Source organism: Balaenoptera acutorostrata, chromosome 14 (genome assembly GCF_949987535.1).
Source record: "Balaenoptera acutorostrata chromosome 14, mBalAcu1.1, whole genome shotgun sequence".
Classification (NCBI taxonomy): domain Eukaryota; kingdom Metazoa; phylum Chordata; class Mammalia; order Artiodactyla; family Balaenopteridae; genus Balaenoptera; species Balaenoptera acutorostrata.
In genome coordinates, this window is record NC_080077.1 from 22505578 (window position 1) to 22529821 (window position 24244).

Consider the following 24244-nt stretch of genomic DNA (forward strand, 5'->3'; position numbering starts at 1 on the left):
ATTTCACCAGCATCAGTGAAACCTATGTCATTTCTCTTTTAAAATATAGCTAGAAAAATAGCAGAAATAAACCTATTTTGAGAGCTTGTGTGGTGAAGCAAATTCCACTAACGTAAGGAGATCCTCTGGATTACCCACACAGCCTGTCATCACCTGAAACTTCCCAGGGATGATGAAATACTGGCATATACACCTAGTTTCCTATTGGAGCTTAAACTTATACTTGATAGATTTCTTTTAGGAAAAATTAAATGCACTAGCAATTTTGACTTGGTCAAATGTAGACTTAAAAAGTACTTTACATTCTACAAAGTTTTCTATGATGCCTTTAAAAGACCGTGCATTCATTCTTGCTGTTTTTAGTGACTTTACTTAAAGCAAAATATTTTAAATGTCTTTTCATCTGTGCGTTTGGTCAACTTTTAAACTCAATTGATTTTAAAAACCAATTAGATATTAAAACATCAACATCAGAATTTTATGATGTGAAGTCTAACTTAGCTTGGAAACATGACAGGACTTTTCCTCTCAGTATTATAAAAATGTAGAATTCTGAAGTAAATTGCACAGCCAGTAGATTCTGTCATGTTCTATCTTTTCTTAATGTATCACTAGCAATACATTTTCTCTGTTTATGATTCTCCCTCTCTGTAGTATTCCCTTATTATGGGGTGATTCTTCTTTTTAGGAACTTTGGGCTTTGCTTATGATGCTTTTCTTCTTTCTCTAGGTAATATAGTTTTTATCCTTAATACTGGGTTTGGGTGTAGCATTAGGAAAAGAAAGGCAAGCAGTGAATTACATCTAAATACTATATTTTAGATACAGTAGATTTTTCCCCCTTCATTACTACATGGCCAAGACTTGGGTGTACCATTCATACATGAGGAAGCATCCCTGAAGTTTCTAGTATGAGCGTGGCAGAGAGAGGCTGGCTCTTCACCAAGCCTCTGTCCTATTCTTCCGGGGCTCACAGTTAGACTGCATTTCCCAGCCCCTCCTGCAGTTAGGCGAGCCATGCGGCTGAGTTCTGGTGAATGGAATGAAGTAGGAAGTGCTGGGTGTCACATCCATGCCTGACTCGTAAACCCTCCCATGGGTGACCCTCCACGTTTTCCCTCCTTTGCCAGCTTGAGGCAGATAATCATGGTGGCCTTGCAGTCCTTGTTTCAGATGGTGAGCTGTAAGACTGAAGGAGCTTAGGTTCTTGAATTGAGGAGAGCCACCCATCTGTCAGGACACTCGTTTTAGACGGCTACTGTGAATGAGTCATTATGTATTTTGGATGTTGTTTGGTACAGCACCCTGGAGTACATTAACAAATACAGATAGAATTCCTGCCTCCAGGGGCCTCCCACTCTAGTCTGAGAGATACATACATCAAAACTATGGCAGAGGGTGATGAACCGTTAGTAGATGTCTATCCTGTGGGGTCACAGAAGAGGATCTGGGGTACCTTCAGGGAGGCAGGACGTATTCAGACTTAAAGATGAATAGGGATAAACCAGACATGTCCCTAAATCCATGAAAGATCAAAATCCTGTTAGAAATTGAGTCATGACACAAAAGGCCTGGGATGGGGACATCTATAAAACTGTGACTGAAAAGGGCCATGGAGTTAATATTCGTATCTTCCAATGATTTTCATTTTATTATTATTTTCAAATGTATAGATTCATTTAGTTCTTAAAATAACTAAGGAAAGTAGCAGGGTAGGAATTATGGTGTCCATTTTATAGGTGGGAAAACCAAGGCCCACTGATTTGAAGTGATTTATCCGAGGATACATAAACAGGAGAGCTGAATTCGTGTGCTGAGAGGCACCGTGGCCGAGTGGAAATATTTGGGGTACTGGAGTAAAAGAGAATTAGCTTAAAATTCTGTGCCTGGTCTGTACTATCAGTGTGATCTTTGGCTTTATCTAACATTCTCAGCTGTAAAAGTATTAAATTTCAGTATTATCATGAAAATTCAATGAATTGGGGTATTGTAAAGTGTACTGGTTCTTGCTTTAATCTAGCATTCTTTTCCTGTTGCTATAAGACCTCTTACCTACAGCTGTGCCTCTCTGTGCCTCTTGTTCCTGCTTTTTTGATACCGGCCACTGCGTAACCTCATTCATACTCGGTAAGGCCTCGGGGAAGACCCTCTCTTTTCAGATCTGCGGAGCATCAGAGCAGGGTGGCAGGACAGGCTGGGCCGCTGGATGAGCCATCCTGGCCCCCCTTCCCCGAGCAGACTCCAAGTGCACAGTGTTCTCCATGCCATGCACTGAGGGGGTTCCTGCCTTCCTCGGTCTGTTCAAAATGTAGGGGTTTCTACACAATGATCATTATGTAACCAGTCTTTGTCAAGCAAAGCCAGCATTTACCCATTAACACCAAGAAGCAGCAAAGGATAAAATGATGATGGCTCCAAAGCTGTTGTCTGGTACCATTTGGATTGCATGTCGATAGCAGGGAGAAACACTCCATATTAAATAAGGATATTTCCAGTTTCGGCAAAGAGGACCAGTTCTTTCACTTATTGCCATGGATGTTAATACTTTCTGTGCATTTTCAGGGATTCCTCCTCCTAAATCTTCCCAATTCTCCCTTTTTCTCCTGCTTATCGTCCCTCAAGATACTAAAAGGAAGCCATTTCTAAAATTTTACCTTCTGGTTTTACATTTTAATCTCTTTCAACAAATTGAAATCTTTCTCATCAACTAGATATTCTAAGTAGAAAATGTGTTCTTTTATAAATTCTCATACATAAATTTACTCATGATGATCCGCCATGCATTTCTTGTTCCTAAGCATATTGGGCGTATATAAAAATGAAGGCCAGATACTTTGAAACTTGAGGCGATTCACTTGGAATGGAAGCAAATTCTCATAAAGAAGCATAAATCAAATGAAGATGCCATCTGGCAGTTGGAGCCCTACCTTATTAAACTTGAATTCTGCACTTTGCACAGAGGTGCTTAAGAAGTGTTAACAGTGACTAATATCATATCACGGATGTTAATTGAATGTTGATAAGTATCTAAAAATTGCAGCGATAGAGCCACACTGCAGTAGCTGAGTGCCGTGATGCTCTCTGTCCCTCGGCTTAATGCCTCAGTGATTTGTGAGCTTGGAGACGGTTTTTTCACACCAGTCAAATGCAGACATTTTCAGGGTTTTTTGCTGCCACCCAGCTGTACTGCAACCCAGGCACTAAGTCTGAAGTTAAGGGAAAATACATGCTGCTTAATCTAATTTCTGGGGGAGTTCTTGGGCAGCAATAAGGTTTTAAACATACAGGGATGGGGGTCGAGTGTGGAATAGACTAGCAGTTTGACCTGCATTTGAAGAGAATCTGTTGTTCATTGGTGTTAAGTGATCTGTGGATTTTCAAGTACAAGGTGAGTCAGGTGAATTCCAAACTAATCAGTGGTGCTGGGTCACTGTCAGGGGTGTTTCACCCCTTGTCAGCCTGCACAGGTGCTGTTTGCTCCCACTAACTGGATCTTAGCCCAGAGATTTCTCTGCTTTCTGATGTGACTAGTTTGTTCCTCCGCCACCTAGAACTTTCATTACAGTTTCAGGTTGCGTGATAGAAGTTAGCTGACAAAACTGATGTTGGGAACTTTAATCATTTTGGAGGTGGAATTGCTTTTAGCATGTGCTAATTTTCCAAATAACTTGTCGATTTTGAAGCCAACTATTAATGACCAGAAATTCACTAATTTTTAGTCACTATTCTATAGGAGCAGAGGAAACAATAAACAGCAATATGGACATCCAGTTTTTCCAAGAAAAGATGATCCCTGATTCTCTCTCCCTCCTCCTTTTCTTAGCGTTTTAACCTCTCGAGGAGGGATGGCTCTCCTGAAGTTGACAAGATACATATTCACATTTGCTTTTCATGAATACTTAGATGTCCCTCGTGGGCTGCACTGGGGGGCCTGAATGGCTTTCCTGCTGACAAGCCAAGAAACGAGCTACATTTGATGGCTAGCCATTCTGCCATATGTATATATACGTAAAAAACAGAAACTCTTACAACATTGATATTCTACTTTACAAGTTTTACTTTACAAAATACAGGTTTTTAAAGTTTGCCTTTTGAATATTTTCATGCTTTAAGTTATACCTGCACTGAGACAATATATTCACACATGGTTGGATACAGGCAAAATTAAATAACCATTTTCAACGAATTTGATACATTTGTTATTCATATAGCTCAAATAGTAAAAGTCAAGTACCTACTTTTGTAAATATAATGTTTGCCTATATTTACAGCTGCTGGAAATATAACTCTGATAGTATATCAATAAGAATGCCAATACTTTATGGGTATTTTTACGTGCCGGGTATTGTCCTGAGTGATTTACGTGTGGTATCTCATCTAACACTCAACAACCTTCTCGCATAAGAACTATCATTAACCCCATTTTATAATGAAGAAGCAGATGTTAGGAGCATTAGTAATTTAACCAAGGTCTCACAGCTGGTGGGGATGTTAGAATCGAGACCCAGTTCTTCTCCAGAGTCCATGGACTTCATCATCCTGACACAATCTTCGTGGGGTCACCTGTGACCCTGAGCGGTCAGGAGCAGAATACTTTTCATTTTGAGAGAGTGAGGCAGAAAATTGCAACCCAGTTGAAAGACTGTACACCTTTTCTTGGCGTCAGGCCTTCTTCAAGGCCATGGAGGTAGATCTAGGAAGTGGGAAACACCAGCCCAGGTGTTTTAATCATAGTATTTGTATAATGACGCCTTTGATAGCAAAGAACAGAGAACCTGACCCAAACTCTCTACAACAAAAATGGAAACATTATTGGCTCATGATCCTCAACAGTCCAGGGGTAGTGTGCTTTCAGGCTAGGCTTGATCCAGAGACTTGTGAAGCCTTCAGGATCTGGTTTCTTCTATTGGGATTTTTTGACTGTGTCTCCTCTGTGTATCAGATTTGTCATTAGGCTCGCTCCCCTCATGGTAGTAGCAATGACAGAAGAGATTCCTGACTTCCTCTCCTCACCACACAAATCAAAGGAAGAGACAATTTCTTGTGGCTTTTCAGGATGAAAATCTTTTATGTTTGACAGGCACTACCTGCTATTGCCTAGAAGCTCAATTCATAATTACTTATAATACTCTTCTTGACATAATATCACCACATTAGAAACAAAGGGAAGGATTTATTCATTTATTTATTTTGTTTTTGGCCGTGTTGGGTCTTCGTTGCTGTGCTCAGGCTTTCTTTAGTTGCGGCGAGCGGGGGTTACTCTTCGATGCGGTGCACGGGCTTCTCATTGCGGTGGCTTCTCTTGTTGCGGAGCACGGGCTCTAGGTGCTCAGGCTTCAGTAGCTGTGGCACACGGGCTCAGTAGTTGTGGTGCACGGGCTTAGTTGCTCCACGGCATGTGGGATCTTCCTGGACCAGGGATCAAACCCATGTCCCCTGCATTGGCAGGCGGATTCTTAACCACCATGCCACCAGGGAAGTCCAGGGAAGGATTTTTGAGGCACATATGTGTGTGTACATGGTATTTGGGCATACCAAACACAGATGTACACAACGGGAAAACTGCTATTCCAGAAAAATAGCCGTTTGTTTACAATTTCGGATGACATTGTCTCCATTTCCTGTCTAAATGATTTGTGCCAATTTTTGCTTAAAGTCCTAATTGCTGTCTCCTTGAAGAAAGTATTTCAAATGTATTGCTTTTCATGAGTTACAACTGTTTTCTTTGCTCCATGTAGGAAAGGGTTGTGAAACAATTTATAACTAAATATTTCAGTTCGATGTTTGGATTCACTTGTGTAGGTCAAGTTTAATTAATGCCTAATAAAAATAAAAATACCAATTTCCCATCCAGAACTTTTTTTGTATCTCATAGAAATTAAATCACATAGCAATATAGTCACTTGAAATTTTCTCTGAGATGTTTTTGTCAGAGAAAATAAGCTAACAAGAATATGAAAACCCTCCATTTATAGTAAACTCTTGGTGAGGAGGTACTATTTATAAATATTTTCCATATGATGTGCTTGTATTTTTTGGTTCTGAGTACTATGTCCGTATTATTTCTTTTCTCTTGCTTTTTTTCTTATGAGTAAGGAGTTCCACTCTCTGTGCCCCTTTCTCCATGAGGAGAAAAGAAAGGAAGATCTATTTTATGAAACAAGTCATGGTAGCAGGTAATAAAATAAGGTTTTCCACAGGCTTATTTATTGCACTGTTTCTGCCCTCCTGTTCACTCATCTTCAGGTTCTGAAAAATGGATTTTATTGTTAACAGATCTGAAGAGAAGGGACCGTAATAGTCAAAAGGACCATGGTCCAAATATAGAAAAACATTAAGGGTGAATATGCAGTGTGTCTGCAAACGCAGAGCCCTGTCCTTTTTATGGACTACTTATCACTAAGCAGATGTGACTATTTAAGGGTTTTCAAGGGTATCAGTGATTCCCTACAATGAAAAACACTAGTGATCCTAGTGTTTTTTTCATGTGTCCCCTCCCATTTACTAAACTAAAGGTTGATGCTTACTGTAGACTGTGCCAGGCACAGCTGAAATAATACTGTTTTTAGCTTCTGGGGTGAAGATGTTGCAGGGCCTGCACCAAGACAAGCCGTAAACCTCCCATCGCTGACGCATCTTCCCACCGCAGCCCAGCAGGACTCACGTGCCTACAGCCTTTCCAGCCTTTGCAGGTCCTTGTCAATGGAATCTCACTGTTGGGTGGATGCTAAAGTGATTTCTCATTAGTGCATAAAATGAATATAAGTTTGTTGTTGGTAGGTGTGTACAGAAGGTTTTGGCTGACCTTGCTTAACCATGGAGTAGTCACATTATTATGTAGAAAGCTTTCTGACGGGTTACTATGTGTTGATAGAACTTGGTCAGGGCCATCCGGGAAGTAGGAAGTATTAGTTAAGTCTCAGGCCTTTTCATTTCTTCTGTTTTTGTTTCTTTACCAACAAAACTGATTTGCCCATGAGTATCAACAACAATAATATCTACTATTTGGTGACTTAAAATTTTCATGGCACTGACTTTCACGTCCTCTCAATTTTTGACTCACCAACTGAGCGGTAGAAAAATGGGGCCGGCACCTTTATTATTCCCATTTTGTATATGAGGAAATTTAAGCTCAGAGAAGGTAAGGGAACCACACCCAAGGTCAGTCCATGGCGGAGGGGATCTTAAACCTATGTCTCCTGCCCACGAATCCCATACATGCTTTCTTAAAACTGGTTTATAGGATCTTCTGTGGTCCACGGAAGTAGCCTCGTGTTAGGAGACAGGAGGCCAGGTCGCTACTCACGGATTTGACTGTGTCATCTTTGAGAGATTGCTTTGAGAATTGCTTAACCTTTCTAAGCCTCAATTTCCACATGCTCTTCTCACAATATAAGGAAATTATGAGGATGAAATGATAAGCTGTGAAAAATAAAATAATGTACATACTCAAGGCATTATTAAAACATTTTCTTCTCTATATTGCTAGTTATCAATTAAAAGAAATATTATAATCTACTTGTACACCCATGTTAAAACCAGAGAGCAGATGCTGCAGTAAAATTAGTTCTGGCACCTAGTCCAAGGCCTTTAATGAAATCAGAGCAAGCCTGATAAATTAGACAATACGATAAAATAGTTAATTTTGTAATCTTCTTTGTGTTTTTATTTGCTTAATTGTTTTTGCTTATTTTTCTCTACTTTTGTTTGTTTTGATGAGAATCTGTGCTAATGAAGAATTCTTAATAAAATTTCTAAACAAATTATTTTCCCTTCAGTGATATATCAGGGAGAATGAAAGTGAGATTCCAAATAACATCAGTATATGTGGAGTCAATGAATAATGTGTGAATTAAGACCATTTGTAGGCCTGCAGGTTTTGGCAAACGGCTTTAAAGCTGAAACCAAAGCATATCTTTCAAATTTATTATAATTTTTTTCAGGGTGAATTATTGCTGGTTGCATTATTTAAATTGTGTTCCTCAGTCGTTTATATAAATGTGAAGAATATAGAAATCAAGCTAATATGCCCATATTGGATACTGGTCATTGTTGACTGAAACCCAAAATTATGAATCCAAACACACATTCTCCAGCATTTAGATTTATTTGAAAACAAAGAGCAAATTAAATCACATATGATTGGCTAATCAAATCCTCACTGAAAATGGCTTTTAGACTCTAATTCATTGTTTAAAATTTTAGTAACATTTATGATAGACGATGCTTTTATCTTTAAAGTAGAGGTTGATTTGAGACTTGAAATGCTTTCTGACCAAATGGATTCTAAACTTGTTAAAGTACATGTGTCCAAATCTGATTTTATACCCTATGGATGTTCAACAAATAAAAAACATTCATCCAACCCTTTCAATACTCTGCACAGGATCTGCGTGTAGGATCTGCCAGTGTAAGTTATCTGTGTCCAAGAATATGTCAGATGCATTTACCACGTCTGCTGCTGAGCCTTGACAGTAGCTGGAAATTTGACCATGTCTCAAAGATAATATAATTTGACCATATTATTTCCATATTATTCATATGCAATTCCTTAGAGAAGGAAAAGTAATTAATGTTTTTCTTGAGTTGTGTTATATGTACCTTTTCTGTTGTATTTATGAAATCCTTTCTCTTCTTGGAATCAATACAGTTGAAGCCTGAAGGAAAGAAAACTACTTGGGGAGTTTCCACATTACTTTTTATATACCTGGAACCAATTAGTTTTCACAGTTGTGCTGCCCAAACACTATTGAAATATACAAATAGATTCAATTTTGGAAACAGTTCCCAGCTACATTTATTATGTCTTTGTAATATTCCTCATTATTGAGGTTTGTATGTGTATAAATTAGTAAGTGTGAGCATGAGACAATAGAAAAGAAAGGTATGACTAGTATTTGAAGCTAGAAATGATGTTAATGATCAGAATACATGCCAACAAGGCCTAGATACTTCCTAGAGAAAGGCCCCAAATTTAGATGTTTGCTTTCTAGCAGCCAACCTAAAAAGTGACACTAAATAGGCTTAAAATGTAGTGTCTATAAATTCAGTTTTCAGCAAAAATAAAATTCTTCTTAATACTGATACCAGATAAATTCCTCTCATCTGTCTTCACTTTAAATAGACAATTAAAACTTGTAAATTGCACAGCTCCTTTTTAATTGCTAAATAAACTGGAATAGACACCTTGCCTTGTCCACAGTAGCAAGCAATGCATATTTTCGTTACCATTGAATTGGAAACCAAAACGTGGCATAGAATCATCATCAATTTTCTTTGATAAATTATTGATTAAAACACTGAAACAAATCATCTCAATCATTAACAATACCATAAAAATGAATATTCAGGCCATCAATAAATATTTCCTTAATGTTAATAGAATGAAGCACAGCATGACTTTTGCAATGTTCTGAACTATTGCAATGTTCTGCTTTAGGTGGTAATATAGAATTATGAGATCTGTAGTTATTGTATTCTCTTCCTCACAGGATTCCCCCTTAATCTTACTATCTTTTAAAAATTAATTTATGGAGTACCTACTGTGACAGACATCCAGTTACAACAACCCTGATTGGGAGGAATTACTGTTTTCATTTTCTGAGAGGAGAAAGAAGGATCCAAAAGGTTAAATAAATTGTCCAAGATTACACAGCTACAAGACATTAGAACTAGCACAGGGGTAGGAATTTCCTGAATCAAAATGCAGTATTCTTTTCATTGCACATTTTCTTCCTCATCACAGCAACTTTATGTACTTTTGTAAAACTGTGTTAAATTATTGTATTAGTCTGCTCAGTCTGCCATAACAAAATACGACCGACTGGATGGCTTAAACAACAAATTCATTTCTCACATTTTGTAGGCTTGAAGTCCAAGATCAAGGTGTCAGCAGGGTAGGTTTCATTCTGAGACCTTTTCTTGGCTTGTAGACGGCCACCATCTCACTGTGCGTTCACACATGACCTCTTCCTTGTGTGTATGCAGAGAGAAAAACTGAGAGAGAGCTTTCTGATGCCTCTTCTTATAAAGAGACTTTAGTGTGGGAGGATATAAGCCCACTCTTGTGACCTCATTTAATCTTAACTACTTCCTTAAAAGCCATATCTTCAACTGTAGCCACACTGGGGACTAGGGCATCAGCACGTGAATTTGGGGGAGACATGAACATTCAGTCTCTAACAATTATCAATTAATGAGAAACTTTCACTAAGGAAGTGCAGTCAGGCATCCCTCACTCCTTCCTGTGCCCCTTGTGCATGATGATCTCAACCTAGACTCAGGGTCTTAAGTTAGTAGCAAGGCAGCTTGACTGAGTCATGGTCATCCAGTGCAGTTGCCTCACGTTCTAGGTTGGCTCTACACCCTGGTACCATTTGGAACTGGAGTGACCAAGGGCCCAGCAAAGTCTCTGAGAGCAGTTAGAACCCATAATAATAACAACGATAATATTTGCACAATTGCCACGTGCCAGACACTCTACTAATTGCTTTGGGTTCATTGAATTCAGTGGGTCTCATTGAATTCTCACAATTAAATGAAGTTGATAGGTGATATTTGATATTATTACTTCCCTTTGTGCTAAGATTTTCATGGTCACATATCTAGTAGATGCTTAGTTCATGATTTATTTGAACCTACACAGTCTGATTGCAGTGCCTTAAATACTACCCCATTCTGCCCTTTTAGTTAGCAAGTAGACCAGCATCTTGATAGTCAGTGAGGTAAATGTACGCTAAGACCGCAAAAGTAAAAATATTCATGATCAACGCCAAGTGATGACTTTTTATATCATGAGGGCCATTGATGTCAGCATTGCCTTAATCGTCTTGACCACCATTCAGGGCAGAGACAAAAGTTTGTGGCTGTGTTGCCTCCATGCTTCAAGTTCTAATCCAGGAACAATCTTTTCCCCTGGTTTTCAGTGACCTTCACATTTACATATTTGACATAAGTATACATAGAATCAGCTCAGACCTCACAGGTCTTTAGCAATTAAAATGACCACTCCAATCAGTAAGGAGACAGGAAAGAAAGAGTGAGAAATTGGAGAGAACAAGTTAAATTAATATTTTATTGTTTACATCTTGGGTAAAGAGATTTAAGCCTAACTCTTAATTACTTACTTTAGTTACTGTGTTGAGATGAGATTCTTAACAAAAGGTAGAGTGATTGGATGTTTAAACTTATTATTTGGTTAAAAAAAAAAAAAAATATATATATATATATATATATATATATATTTAACTTTTTTCCTACCTAAGCTTCTAAATAACAAATAACCTCTCTGCACCTTTCAACATTTGCAAAAAATTTCTCTTTGTGTTTGGTAGCTGAAAAGGTGCCCGAAATTCTAAAACTAACCCTTTTTGAGGTTTTGAGATGCTCAACTTTCATGAAGTCCACTTAGGTCAGTCACTTAGTCCTGAGGGGTTTCCGTGTCCTCAATTGTTGCACATGGTGGTGGACTTACCAAGATCCCATCTGTGCTCGATGTCTGAGGGTTTATGAAGCTCTTTTTCAGTCGTTAAGCAAGAGAGTGTTTTCTCAGGTGCTGGGCACACACACGTGGCATATTCACACTCATTCATTATTTCATTCATTTATTCATATTTATTTATTCATCCATTCACTCAACTGACAAATATCTATTGACTTCCTACTCTGCCAGCCAGTGTCCTATATCCTGTGGGACATTCAAATGACTTTTTTAACCTTCAGTATATTTCATATGTGGTTGAATATATGTAGTTAATTCAATAAGGTAAGGAATCTGTATCCAGATATTAACTAACAGTTTGATCTTTTAAACTCTACAACATTTCTACAATCAGTGTAGATAAGTTTTCATGTTTATAGTAGAAGATCTCCACAGCTGTTCTTTTAAAGAAACAGTAAAAAAAAAAAAAAAGAGTATATAAAGTTTTTAAAAATTGTTTTAAATCTACTATTCATAGATAGTGGCTTATATAGTTCATCATCTTCAGAGTTTTACTGAAAAATAAAAGATAAATTTATATATTTTATTGTATTATTTGATATAATTATGTTATTTAGATATATTTATCAACTTAGATAAGTTTTACATATATTCTGGTGCAAAATATTCTTTTAAATAGCCTAATAAGAAATAGTATTCTTCCTAAGACTGTTAAATGCATTAATTACTCGGGAAAAATAGCTGTTTAAACTCATCAAGCCCCTCAGCAAGCTCTAGCTCCCTCACACCCATCAGATGACCAGCCTTCTACTTTTCTGAGCAGATTAAGAACATCTTAAGGGAAATTCTCAGTTTCTTTTCTCTCTATCTAAAAGGTCATCTTGCTTCATTATTCCTTCCTCTCCTCCAGTCTAAAACAGAAGTTTTCATTCTTTCTTCTGAAACTGATCCTTTAATTTATGCCTTTGAGCTCCCTTTTCTTTCCTACTTTTCCAAGAGTTTATTCCCTAATGATCTTATCATTTGTATCTTTTCCCCCTTAGCTTCAAGCCTTCTTTATCTTTTTTTTTTTTAATAAATTTATTTATTTTTATTTTTGGCTGCGATGGGTCTTTGTTGCTGTGTGCGGGCTTTCTCTAGTTGTGGCGAGTAGGGGCTACTGTTCGCTGTGGTGTGCAGGCTTCTCACTGCGGTGGCCTTTCTTGTTGCAGAGCACGGGCTCCAGAGCGCAGGCTCAGTAGTTGTGGTGCACGGGCTTCGTTGCTCCGTGGCATGTGGGATCTTCCTGGACCAGGGCTTGAACCCATGTGCTCTGCATTGGCAGGTGGATTCTTAACCACTGCGCCACCTGGGAAACCCCAAGGCTTCTTTATCTTAAAACAAACTTCGTCTCAATCTTGATTCTTTTTCAGGTAACACATTTGTAGTTTGCCCAAGAAGGGATGGAAAGAGATGAGATATGTGTGAACTTTCTAAAATGTCTGATTGTGGCAGCCTCTGATGGCAATCACTGTCTACCAAATGAAGTTCCTTTATCATCTGTCACCACCTTTCCTTCTCAGCCCTCACTCCCATTACCTCAATATGCCAAATGTTCTAGTCACACCGGCTATTTCTTCAGCATCCCCTGCTCTTCTCTATTGCACAGTGATATGTTCATATTAAATGCCTTTCCTCTGCATCTCTACTTACCAAATCCTAGCCTTCTTTTAAGACCTAAGAGAGTGCAGCATGCCCAGTCTCTTGTTTCTGTACTCCCATGATATCATTTTATGCCTCTGTAGCTTTTACAACTTGTTGTTTATATGGTTTTCTCACACACTAGACAGCAAGCTCTTTGAAGGAAGGATTCTTGTCTTATTTATCTTTGAATTCCACACATGTACATTATTTTGAATTCATACTTTGTGTCATTGAAATTGATATAAATTAATAGATGGATAACTGAGACAATAATATCTAGATTCAAACTCAAAGTAATATGAAATTTGATTTCCAGTAATATTTTATTTCATTACATTAGTATATATAAGCTTTGGAAAAAATATCATTTGACTGAGTGAATGAGTCAGTAGATGAAATTCTGGAACTGTCTGACAGAGTTTGCCTATTAGGATATTATAAATACCTGCTTGAAACTTGAGCATTTTTCTAGCCTTAAACTTTGTAGGTGATGACATACTCCAAGATGAGGCTGAAAATATAAACGCCATCCAGAGTTTATCAAAGTGCCAGGGGAGTACCTGAATAACCACATAGCAGAGGTGATTATAAAGCTTTTCTGGTTACTTCATTTGGATGAAGCATGGCTTCCATTTGAACCACTTACCTCTGTTGAGTCCTACCTGGTTGTTCAAACCCTTCTTGAGCACATGCTTTCTTAAACTCTGTTAATAACTGATATTCAGATTATTTGTTGTTTTCTAACTTTATGTCCATTTCTAAACTCTTAAGGGTTGGTACCCTGTCGTTTATTTATTCGGTTGCCTCACCAATCCTTGGACAGTGTGTAATCAAGATTTGAGGTTGTATACCTCTACACTGGCACGTGAGTCAATTTCCCCATTCCCTGTAAAGCTTTTCAAGAGAAGAGACAGAACTGATTCTTTCAGCAGCTCAGTTACTAACAGTGGATAGGGCCCATCTGATTAGGTTATATGAAATGCCATAGGCCTTGCCTTGATTTCTTTTCGAAGGATCTTTATTGTATTGTGGACCTAGGGGAGGGAGACTGAAAACAATTTTTTCATTACATCTGAGAATCAGTTGTAGCATGAAATATTGGAATGCAATTCAAGTTTTCAGCTGTGCTTTCATTACTTTTGGTATTATTTCCATTGATGTGGGAGGCTCTTCCCTAAGAGATGGATTTTCCTTCAGGCAAGGTCAGCCTGTTTTATGCATACTCAAGAATATAATGCATATTTTACCATTTGAGTTCTTCATTCTCTTTGTTTTCATACTCCACAGTTAACACTGGCTTTTCTTTATGCTAATCTTGGCACGTCCAGGAGTAAAAGGGAATTGGAGAAAGAGTTATGACCGTATTTAAGTATACTGAAATAGTAACCAACTAGTAACCATAAGTGCCATAAAAGATAAAACTGGAGAAAACAATACCTTGGAGTTATGACTTTGTTATGTCATATTTCTCATTAGAGTATAGTAGTCAAATAGTCCTCCTTTGGTTTTATCCTCCAAATATCAAGTTAAAGAATAAATATTTAAGATAGCTTGGCAAGGAGTTATTTACCTGCCATAATGTTATTAAGAGATAGAATAGAGGGAATTGAAAGGAAGGGAAAGAAAAATAAAAGTGAGAATATAAAAATAAAATGTAGGGCTTCCCTGGTGGCGCAGTGGTTGAGAGCCTGCCTGTCAATGCAGGGGACGCGGGTTCGAGCCCTGGTCTGGGAGGATCCCACATGCCGCGGAGCAACTAAGCCCGTGAGCCACAACTACTGAGCCTGCGCGTCTGGAGCCTGTGCTCCGCAACGGGAGAGGCCGCGACAGTGAGAGGCCTGCGCACCGCGATGAAGAGTGGCCCCCGCTCGCCGCAACTGGAGAAAGCCCTCGCACAGAAACGAAGACCCAACACAGCCATAAATAAATAAATAAATAAAATTTATTAAAAAAATAAAATAAAATAAAATAAAATGTAGCACACATGAGAAAACAAAAAAAAATTTTTTTAAATTATACAAAACATCTAATTGGCCCTGTTCTTTTGCAAAAGCAAGTCAGCAAACACCATTCTGCAAGAGAAGTAGTACCTGTGGAGATGGGGTACCATATGTCTATAGGCCTTATAGGTGAAATTTTGATTTTATGAACCAAAGGGCTTACCTCCATTGACTGTGAATGAAAGAGCTGTCCTTGCTTTGGGAATAAAAACTGATAAACAGTTTAATGGGACATTGGTTTTTAGCTACTGTTATTTTCTGTTCATTTGACTGATTAGCTTTAAGGTATGGATGATAAATGTCTTTGCTCATTCTAAGTTCAATTTTATTTATTCTTCATTTTTTTATTCCTTTATTCATTCAGTCAGTTTCTGCAATGGGGCCAGATTAATAAACTTTGAATAAGATAGTAATATGGATAGTGGAAAATAGTTGACTTGAAAGGTTGAAGACCTAAGCTATAGCCCAGACTCATTCATAACCACCTATGAGTCCTTAAGCAAGTATTTTAACTTACCTGGTTCTCAGCTTTTTTTTCCCTATTATTTGGCTGATGGAGTCAATGATTTCTAAAATCTTTCACAATACTAAATACTCCCTGTATGATTTAGAATAAGCTCAACAAGTAATTGTGATAGAAGTGGATGGTTATATATTTGCTCCTAAAATAAGTTAGTCTGATGTCAAATATGTGGTCAGGAAAAAAAAAAATCTCAGTTACAGCCCTGATCTTAGAAAACTTGACATGTGTTTAAGAACACACGTGGGGGAGAAGTTTGCATTGCCAATACCAGACAATCACAGTCCTGATGCAGAGTAAGGAGCAGAGAACACTATAGGATCCTGAATCATCAAAGAAAGATTAAATTACGTTCAGGAGACTATAATTAACTCAAGGAGAAGGCTGAAGTACTTTGGAAAATAATCACTAGCAGATGTTAAAACAAAAATTATTTCTCTGTGGTCTTTACCTAACCATACGGTTGTATTAACTAGAACATTCACCTTATTCCTAAGCTTCCCCATGAACCAACCTTTCACCACACTAAAATAAAGTATATGCAACTCAGGAATGATAGTCTTATGTTTTTATTTCATCTGATAAATGTATTTATCTCTAAATCTAACACTGAGAACTGTGGGCTTTTGTATATTAGCATACATAGTTTTCTTTAAAGACTTATTCAGTATCACTGCCTCTCTAAAGCCTTTTCTACTTCTTTTGGTAGGGTTGGCCATTTCCTCGTTTGTGCTCCCCCTGTACTGTGTTTATATTTTTCTCAAAGCACCTAAAACACTTTGTTGCACTTATTTGTTCACAAATGTTTCCCTTCTAGGCTCTGAGCTCTTAAATGTAGAGCTTGCCTTTTCCATTTTTGTATTTTGTAAACTTAGCTCATTTTCTGACAAATATGGACATTCTATAAGTTTCTAAAAGTGTCATAAAATAGTCAGAAATCCTAGTTAAGGAGGCTTAAGTTACAATCACTAATTCACATGTACCTACTTTTTTGTGCTTTTAGTAGTTCTAATTTACACAGTGCTTTTATTTTGTATCTTTTCTGTGCTGAAGCACTGAGGAACTGCTGAGAAGTGGCAATAGACCAAAGGTAGCTCTAAGATCATTTTTAGGCAGTTTCCAGAACCGTAACCCTAAACAAAATGGCAGAGTAGGCGAATTTTGACTCAGTTTGCCCCACCCTCCTCTTGTGAAAACTCCTTTTTCCCAGACACACTTTTGACTTTTCAAAGCCTTCTACGTAGTTGTCCCAGCAATGAATTGCCCCGTGCTCCCAGATTAACACTCTTTCCCATTCCTACTTGTATCTCTTTAACCCTTTTTCATCTTCTTTACATTCTGAACTCAATCCCAACCTTTACCTTCATATCATAAATGTTTCTAAAGATCTGAGCTTATAATCATCATATTGATCAGGGTTTGTGTGTGTGTGTGTGTGTGTGTGTGTGTGTGTGTGTGTGTGTGTGTGTCTCTTCCCAGCCTATAACTGCCTTTTCTACCACCTCCTAAGTGGCTCTTACCTTGCCCCTCCAGATACTCCAGGTGGAACAATGACCCCATTTAGAGTCTTTTTCTGTAGCAGGGAAAAGTTGCCTCTTTTGGTACACTTTTGGTACACTTTGATAAAGTATATCTTGAGCGTGCATTTAACTTTCAGTACTCTCCTCCCATCTTTACCTAGTACTTTTGAATCCCTTCTACTCCCTTCTATAAAATAAAAGAAGTATCTCTTCTCTAGTATATGAAGAGTGGTGTTCATTCTTTTAAACGTTCCTTTTAACCAAGAAATATAAAGATCGTATCTTGTTTGCAGGTCCTATTTGCCACTTTTTCCATAGAGTTGATGCCCATAATTATTACTTTTAATTGTGACAACTCTCATCTAAAGTGTAACTGGTATATCTTATTGGCTTTTCTACTGAAATTATGATCTAGTTTGTATGTGTTTAACTTCAGGAAAAGGAGTGATGAGAGGCACTTATATTTGCATGAGAAGTTTGCCAATAAAGCCTTAACCGTAGTAAACCATTAAACCATAACTAAATAATAATTTGGAAGAATAGAGAAATGAAATAATAAAGAATCTTACCAACAATGGATATTTTTTTAAAAATCTGTCTCTGCCTATCTACCTATCTATCTACCTACTTATCTAATCATAGCTCAACATGACCTTTGCTTAGCTTAGTAATAATAACCTGTAAGCATCCAAGAATAAATATCTAATGCCAAGGATCTTTTTTCTAAAAATGGAAAGGCTGAGAAACAATAATGCTTAAACTTTCCAAGTGTTTGTTACAAATAGTAGATGGAGGATTGGAAAATATTTTAAAGGCACTCTCCTATAAACCTGCAGACAACAGAATAATCAGTCTTTACTTTGTTAGTAAAGTGAAGGATAATTTTCACCTCATATTTAGGAATGAATTTTAAATGACTTGGGGATATTTAACAAGATCCGTTAACACAATTTTCTGAAAACTTGTTAATTTTATTGAATATTAAGGTTTCATTGCATAGTGATTTCTTATGACTCTAAAAACCTAAAAGTAAAGTTTAAAGAAATGAGAAGCCTCTCTTTCCTTTATTCCATTGTTTAAAAAGTGTGCTATGTGAACTGCTGATTTCTAGGAAACATAAGCATGAGTTGTAATACCAAATTCTCAAGAACTGTTTGAGGAAATATTTTTCTTTTATTTTGATGAAGAAACTGAGGCACAAAAACTTAATTAAAATGAATGCAAAAACAAATTTCTGAGATGGTTATCTCTATGTCTTTATTTTAAGAGTAACAATAATTACCTCCCTTGTAGAGGCCACTACTAATTCAACTGCAACAAAATGATTTGTGCAAAATCCCCAAACTTGGTGTCACATCTTTCATGTTAATATCGTTTAGATCTTTGCTTTAAAATCACACTAATTACCTGGAAGTTTCTGTGAGGTAAAATATAAGTACAACATTACGACCACCGCTTTTTTGTTCTTCAAGGGAAAACCAATCATTGAAGAGGTCATGCATAGCAATCCAGACAACAGAAACAATTTTCAAATCCTCTTAGTGAGTGAAAAGAGGGATCTTCTGTAATCTTAAAATTCCAGATATATGTGCATATCATGAGACAACTATTTTCTGTTTCCAGGAGTCATAGTCCTGGAGATTAAGACTGGAAAAGTAGAGTCAGAACTGGGAACACTGTCCCTGACACAGCTTGTCTGGAGGACTTACGTGCTCTCTTTTGCCTGTGGAAGCTGTTGGTAGGAATGATGATTTCTGGGTTAGGGAATGGTTGGGTGCTTGTCTATAGTTGAAACACAGCTGGAAGGAGTGGGTGTCAGTGCTAGCCTTCTGAGGATTAAGTTCTCCTTTTCTCTTTTAACTCTTAGTTCAATGACTGTGGGATTGCCAATCATAGGTAGTCACTGAATACTGCAAGTTGTTGTTCCCTATAAATAGCTGTATCTATAGAATCTTGGTCCATTTATGTCTTGGGTGAATTCTGTTCAGAGTGCAAAATAGCTCAGTGATTTATTCTTTTTTATCTGAGAGATGCCATGCTTTACTTTAGCTTAGGTCGTGTTGCCAACGTACAGTTTTGTTTTGTTTTTTTAGCATTTTAACTTGATTGTTTTTTCAGAAGCGGTGCTCTTTGGTTTGTGAATATGGATGTGGTTAATTATCATATATATATATATATATATATATATATATATATATATGAAGGACCCCACCACTGTTCTCTCAGTGTTTAATCAATCATGTTCTTTGGCTTTGATGAAGCTTTCAATTTTGAGAATGGTAGAGCTTGTCAAGAGTCATTTAAGTGCCAGCAAATGGTTGATTTGAGGCAAGAAGAACAAAGTTAAAAAAGAAAATAAATCTAGCATTCGCTTAATAATTTGCCCTTTGCAGCAACAGAATCTTATCTGACCACCCACATTCATCTGGCTGCTGACGTGGTTCTTGCTTCAATTGCAGAAGCTATTTTTGCACCTTTTGTGTCTTTTGAGGAACCGAGTGGGCCTACTTGCTTATAATGATTCATGTTGCAAAGGGCACAGGGTGTCCTGAAGTGCTACTGCAGTGATGTGCAGAAAGGAGGAGAAAATTAAAGCTAACTGCTTCCTGTAAGCATTTTGAACGTTCACATGACATGGTAGTAGATTAAGGCACATTTTAACTGTCCTGTCTTGATGCTTTAGTCCTTCCTATGAAACACAACTCGTCTGGAAGAAAGAGCAATGTTTTTAAAAATGAACAAATATACAATAGATATCTGCGGATATGTAGTAATATTTTTATATGGGCCTTTTTCACCAGGAGATAAACCATCTTCAGTTGGTTGTCTGATTAATCTATTTGGATTAAGTAGTTTGACTGACCTTCTATGCTTTTTTTTTTTTTTTTTGGATCAGACTTGAATAAATTAATTCTAAGTATGAGAAAGTTCCTTTCTTTGTTACTTTCCAGAGTTTGTTATGTCTCAGGATTTTACTTTGGTTGGTTTTGGCTTCCTATTTTAGAAATTAATTTTAGCACAGAACATAACATTACTGAAATAAACTATAGAAAAGAATTTTCTATGAGGTTCTTCATCCTGTGGAGTTTAGTTGCTGATGCACCAAAAGAAATTTTGTGGGAATCTCAGCTTTAAGACAGAATTGTATTGTGGATTGCAGTGGCATAATTTCTAGTTCCAATACATCGTTTTAACTCCAGCATTATTTTCCAAATTGCTTCCACGTTTGCTGTTATAGACAATTCTCTTATAATGCAAGTACTTATTCAAAAGATTTAAACTATGTGAAAAGAAAGGAAATTTTTTCTTGAAAGAAAAAGTCTTCTCGAGAGATCCAGTTCCAGATTTTCTTTTCTCAAGGAAGGCATTTCTATGAGTGAAGAATAAGCATGTCTGTTAAATTCACTACAAGTGTCATCATTTAAAAAATCTTCTTGTTCATCTTTTAGATTCCCGGAAGTTGTGCATGAGTTCCTGTGGAGAGAGTTGGCATCGTGGATAGCAAAGACGGTTATGATGCAGTTTTTTGATATGAGGATAACAGGTTAATAACTAAAATTTATTGTTTTATTCTATTGTTTTTACATTGAACTTGAAAAGCAGTTTTAACTTACTGCACACCAGTATGTGAATTGACTTTGTCTTCCAGTCTGGGAAGAAACAATGTATATGCTATTTGGAGAGAAATACAGTGAAGGTTTTGTTTTGTTTTTCATAATAGTCCAGTTTTAATTATAATTTGCTTAATTGAGATAACCTCATTTAAGAGAATTTCTTTCTGGCACAGTTTACTTTCATGCAAAATTCTATGTAGTAAATCCTAATAACGTTTATTATAGAATGGGAACACATTGCACCAGAAGAGCAAAATCACAATTGTAAAAAAATTGCCCAGAAAAATTTATGACAAAATATTAAAATTAGCATGCTATAGTCAAAATAAGTCATAAATACTCCGAACAGATATGCAAACTGTACAACTATCTGCACTCATTGTAGCCAACATGGAAAAAATATAGTTCAGTTTTCCATAAGGATTTAAATGTCAAATTAGATTTTAATGTATGCCCAATTAGAGGGTGATCATCACAATCTCTTTACTTTTATCCAAAAGTTCTCTGAATTGCTTGGCAGGGTTTTGTATCGTATACAGTATCCTCCTCATATTGGCGACTTGCTCCGTTTAGGGAGAACTAAGGTTGTTATGGGAGTTTTTACTAATAAAAGAAGCATTTATAATGAATTTGGCTCTCAGGAAGGTGCCTTTTTTTAATCATCCTGTGGAAATAAGTCAGTATTCAGTTGGACTCTGGCACTGGTCATGGTTTTTTGGTAGATCCTTGTTTCCTTCATCTGGTACTCACATGTGGTAGTGACTTGCGGGTCCGTCAGCATTAAAGCAACGGTGCTCCGAGATGCTCATGTATTTCCTAAAATATTTTGTAGTTGATCTATGGCATTTTGAAAGCAAATATATGGAAATGGCCTCTAAATTTTTGTCTAGTAATTGCTATCAGAAGACATATGTTTTGTTTACACGTGTAATACCACCAAATTCTCAACAACAAAAACCCAAATAACCATTTTAATTTGTTTGAAATGTTTTATTATTAAAACATTGGAAGCAGAGAAGTAGTGTTTGTTGCCCATCATTTTATACCATTATTATCTAGGATGTTATTATTTAATGCTCACTTGACTTTTGCCACCACTCAAGTAATGATTAATTTCCTGAGGTGAAGTTTTTTTCTGAGATAGTGTTTTTCTAAGCAAAAGATCCCAGATTGACAGCCCTGGATACTGTAGGCCTTTATTCATCTGCAGAGCTAGGCTGCCCTTCTGCCAATCCCACCCAGCTGTTATCCTGAAGAGACCTCTGTGGAGGTCTATACGGGAGGCTGTTTCTGTGCCTTTCCTTTCAGGGCCTGTCTGAGGAAATTATTTAACTGGGTGCCAGATTTATTTGAGTGGGACTGAAGCGTGGCCAAGGGAGTGGGCACACTTTTAGAAAAATGGCAACTCTTCCAAGTAATATCATTTTCTTTTCTTCTGCTCAATTCCCTTATTTCCATTACCACTGAAATAGCCACGCAGAGGGTAGTGTCTTTTTCAATATTACCCCCTCTGAAAAATGCACTGAGCCTGCTAGACAATGCCTGCCTTTCTTTACCAACCGAAAGACTCCTATGGGCTGGGGCACCATCCACAGGAAAGCCAAAAGTCATATCCTCTTGCAAAATATCCTACTCCTTTCAGAGCACTCAAAGGCATTAGGGAAAATTTTAAATGTCAATGTGAAGCTGTGTTTGGAATACCGTTCCTTTGTTGGCAATGGATGCCAAAAATGAATTTGCGTGGGTTTGGTTACCATATAAAGAAATCTCAGAGAATGAAATGATAACTGGCTGTTTTCTTTTCATATGAGGATTGCTCAAATATTGCATTTTTAGACATATCAATTGGGAAAACCAGAGATTTACTTTTAACACACAGTTAGAGAATATGAAAAATGAAATGAGTCTACACAATCATAGAGAAGTAATGTAGCTATAATTAACCACATTACTATGGATTTTTATAGCTCCAAGTAGATCTTTATTGAGAAAATTTTGGTAAAATTGCAGGTATATACAATAATACATTTGATGGTTTATAATAATATTCTGAGATCCAAGGAAAATATTTCCCTATCTTATAAGCATTTTCATACATTTAAGTAATACAGCACAAGCTCAGGAATTTACGCCATTGTTGGTAGAGTAAGATGGCTAAGTAAAAGTATCACCTAGCAAAAAAAGACAAATGTCATTATCAAACTTTGGCTTAAACTTTGAAAGCCTTATGGATTTTCAAGTGAATTTTTTTCCCTAAGTGTAAGTTGAGGAGATCAGCAAAGAGACTTTGAACACTAGACAGACATGCCATGCCCAGGAATAGATCTATGGTGCAAAGTCTGCATTGCAGAAGTTTTTTCAGTTTCCAAGATAAAGCAACTGAAGACAAGAGATTAATGAAAAGAGTCCATGTTCTTATTGGTTCATGAATATGATCAATAAGTTCCCAAAGGACCCATCACTCCTGTTTTCTCCAATCTACCTTTCTATACGCCTCAGAAACTCCAAGAAGGAGAGTGATTTTATGGATAGCAGTTAGTTGAAGGCTGTCCAAGGATGGTGTTGGAGAGAATATTATATGCTCAGATATGTTTACAATCTCATGTAAAGGGTTCACGTGAAATAGGAGTGATTTCCAATTCCCTAGTAATATTCTTAATTAAGCCTTTCACTGAAGTGAAGTTAGACACTGTAGTTCAGAGGAATGTCGACCAGAGGTGTCCCCAATACTTCTGGGATCTCCAGCTCAGACAGAAGGACAGAAGCTCTTCCCTGAACAGCAGTAGGGAGCATGGCACTGGGTTTATCTAATTTCATGATGAAATGGTAGGACATCTTAGGCAGGTTTGTCATAGAAATTTAAAAGGAGGAGGTTTTCCTGACCAAAGCTATTTGCATAATTGTCATTTTTTACTGGGATCAAAGCTGTGAATTTTTAAAACATTTTCTGATAATAAATGCTATTGGGATACAGGATGGCCTTCTGTTAAGATCAGCAAAATTGATTTTTTAAAAATAAAATAGTAGGTGTGACTTTTTTGATGAGCCCTTTTCTAAAATTTACACCCATCAAAAATTAAATAACTATTCTAGATAATTTTTGTTCTGACCATTAATTATCTACTTTTGAATTTTATGTAAATCACTCTTCTTCATCTCTGGTCTGTTCTTTAATAGCAAAATATTATTGCTTTTGCTTGAAGTTTGTTTGGTGATTCTCTTTTTATGATATGTCCTTAGTGAATAAGAATTGTATATGTCTGGTTCAGGGTGTAATAATTTTAATTTTTTACTATAAACCATAAAAATTAAATCTGATTTAAAAAGTTATTGCTTCATTGCTAAATGAAAACACTACATTCTATTTAATTATTAAATATAGTATCCCAGTCCTGTTTTTCATAAAATTTTATGTACGTGTTTAACTTGAAGTCCATGTTTTAAGCAAAATTATATATTTTATGTAA

At 36.9% G+C, this 24244-nt stretch overlaps 1 protein-coding gene across 9 annotated transcripts in view; it reads left to right on the forward strand.

Moving 5' to 3' along the window:
* The window catches only part of HIVEP2 (HIVEP zinc finger 2), a 193946-nt gene that overhangs the window by 138913 nt on the left and 30789 nt on the right, over nucleotides 1-24244 (forward strand). For all 9 annotated transcript variants that reach the window (XM_057527540.1, XM_057527542.1, XM_057527544.1 and 6 more), the window contains one exon: nucleotides 20613-20707. The gene's annotated coding sequence lies outside the window, so the exon portion shown is untranslated. The remainder of the gene's footprint in view (nucleotides 1-20612; nucleotides 20708-24244) is intronic.